General features: G+C 27.7%; 1 long non-coding RNA gene across 1 annotated transcript; it reads left to right on the forward strand.

Annotated features, from left to right (window-relative positions):
* Positions 1 to 239: 239 nt before the first annotated feature.
* On the forward strand, positions 240 to 2,525 carry LOC136970715 (uncharacterized). The gene is made up of 2 exons (XR_010880018.1): positions 240 to 302; positions 1,207 to 2,525. It is a non-coding gene; the product is annotated as an uncharacterized lncRNA (long non-coding RNA).
* The last annotated feature ends 480 nt before the right edge of the window (positions 2,526 to 3,005 follow it).

Raw genomic sequence — 3,005 nt, forward strand, 5'->3', positions numbered from 1 at the left:
AACACGAATGATGAGATTTTTATTTTCTGTTTTCCTTTCTTTATCGTCAAATCTAGGGTTATTTTTTATAAGGAAATGTTTTTTTTATTTTATTTTATTTTATTTTAATTAATTTAATTTTTTTTTTTTTTTTTTTTTCATTCGTCTACTTTTGGGCTACTGTTCACAGATTGCTTGGCTACCAACGCCTGGCAACGCGATTCTTACAAAAAGCGCGTGTGCTACGTATGTTTTGAACTGTCATTGCTCTTTAAAGTCTTTTTTAAAGAAATTAGAAAGTTTTAGAACACGTTTGACAACAGGTTCGCATGTATTTGCTTTATTTTTACGTTTACGATCACATTTAAGCTGTTATATAAGGCAATAAATGGAAATATGTCGATAGCTAGCGTAGGTGTTTACATTGGATCGGATATACGCTTCAGCGATGTTGTTAAAGCGAAAAAATTTATATTAACTGTTTGTATCGTATAAAAATTAGTGAAAGGTAGCAAAATATAACCGATATTTATTTTTCTACTAATCTTCCCGTTATTGCTGATTATAAAACCATCCATCAACGATTAATATGTGCGTTTAAAGAACTACCCTTTTTTTTTGGGTGTGTGTGTTTAACTAAGCATAAATTGTTACAGTTTGCATTTATTTATTTTTGGCTAGAACAAGTTAAAAATTAACTGTGCCAGAAAATGAAGCTTATCTGTCTACAGTACTGTAGTAATTATGCTAAACTGTAGTTTTGTTACAGAATAGTAAATTATATAGATGAAATAGAAATAGTTACAAATGTAAACAAATAAATCTATTGCCATAGAAAAGTATTCTTTATAATAACATTAGTTAATACATAATACCTGTTACTACTTAATAGCTAATTAGTTAATACCTGTACTACCCAAAATATTAGTTTGTTCTACTGATCAAAACACATTTCATTCAGTTGTAAGATTTTTATAATACATCCTGCACAATAACAATACAAAGAGACACACTAGTACTTTGGACCTTATGGAAAGGCTGCATTTATTTGGTAACATGTGATTACTTAATATATCATTTGTAAAGTAGTTACAATTTAGGAGGCATAAAAAAATTCATTATACATACTAGTACTTTTGTATTGTTATTCTGCCAAATGCATTAAGGGTGTCATAAAAATCATTTTTATTCCAGTTTCAGAATATAACCTTTAATTTTTTTATGCAGATATCACCTGGATGCTTAGCTTTTGCTTGTTCTCTAAAAGTACATGAAAAGTGTGCCAAGATAATTGTTTTGAGTGACAAACATGGAGACTCTATTAGAACAACAGCAAAGATATCATGAAGAGAGGGAACGCTTGGACGATGCTATGGTGTAAGAAATGTTACACAGAAAAAGCACATATAGAGACCAGATTAATTCATATCATTGATTAAATTTGCTGTTAGATAGATACATGGAGTGTACAGCACGAAACCACGAAACCAATTCTTCTCTGAAAGGAAGATCATCGACCATTATAAAACAAGTAAAAACTGCAAAAGTTACTTCATACTACATATTTACTGCTATTACCCCATCGACAAATTTAAAAACATCTTCAACATTTATAGAACAAACCACATCAGCTGAAGACATTTCTGTAAATTGTGATACACTATGTAAATAACATTTACATACATTTATATTACAACAGAACAGAACATTACAACATAACATTAACATAAATTTATATTACAACAGAATTTTAAAAAAGTCTATAAAAGATCATGTGAAAGAAATGTTAATCATGGAAACAAGTTGTAGCTTACTATTTCACAGGTAACTAACTCACTCACTCACTCTCTCTCTCTCTCTCTCTCTGTATAGATGAAAGGTTACAATAAAATCTATTTTTTGAAGTAATTACTCTGTGTTGGAAAATTATATTTTTAAATGTTGTCAGCATTTAAAAATTAATACCTGGAATCATCGAACAAAGCAATAAAATATTATGGTAAAGTTGCTATACCAGAAAATTTGGAAGGCTGACAATAGTTTAGTATATAATTTATCTGGTTATATTTGATAACATTTAAAGAACAAACCCCAAACAGAAGAAACTACTCTATTACAATATTTGAAAATAGTTTAACATGAAAGTTCTAAAATTTTTCCCATGCTTTTTTGTAATAGTGAAACTTTTGATATGCAATTTACATGCAGAAGATGTTCTCCACCAATAATGTGTTGGAAAAACAAACCATTGATATAAGAAAAAATTTCCTTTCAAACATTTAATACATTTTAAATGACCATAATCCAGATTGCCTTAATTTAAATAAAAAAAAAAATTTATGATGCTATTTATATCGATCACATTACGTATAAGAAGCCAAACAAAAATTACTAATTTAGCCGATCAATATGCTATTAATTCCTACGAGTAGGCTACAAAATTAGCCATATTCCATCCCCCTTCTTCACAAACACAAGTTGTTTGATTACAGATGTAATAAATTATGTACCTTTTACAAATAAAAATGTATTGTTCATTTCATAAATTTCATTTTTATTTTCATTTATTTAATTATAATAATTATTTATATTTCATCTGCATAGCGTTTTGATCATTATATGCTTTATTACAAAGAACTTATGTAATTATTCTGCATATATAGAAAGCTTTAAACTTCTAAAAAATTCTATTAAATTTTCTTTTATTGAACAATAATGCAGTATACATACACATTTACTAAATTTTATTATGTTGACTGTTATACTAAGGTATTTCAGCTTGTTAAATGCATTCATTTAGAGTATATATTTACTAAACATTTTTGTTATTTTATTTACTGTTGCATTTATTTTTAGTTCATTATCTTTGTGAAACAGATTAAATGGTTTGTAAGCAGTACATAAATGTTTAAAGGACAAAAGGTACAAATCCATGTGAATACACTAATGCAATCTCATTATAATCTTGTCTAACATCAAAATACAGCTGTAGGGATGTCCTGATTCATTTAAATCAACTATCTGGT

The sequence above is a fragment of the Centruroides vittatus genome, unplaced genomic scaffold (genome assembly GCF_030686945.1).
Source record: "Centruroides vittatus isolate TY-2023 unplaced genomic scaffold, ASM3068694v2 contig_2113, whole genome shotgun sequence".
In the NCBI taxonomy this organism is placed as follows: domain Eukaryota; kingdom Metazoa; phylum Arthropoda; class Arachnida; order Scorpiones; family Buthidae; genus Centruroides; species Centruroides vittatus.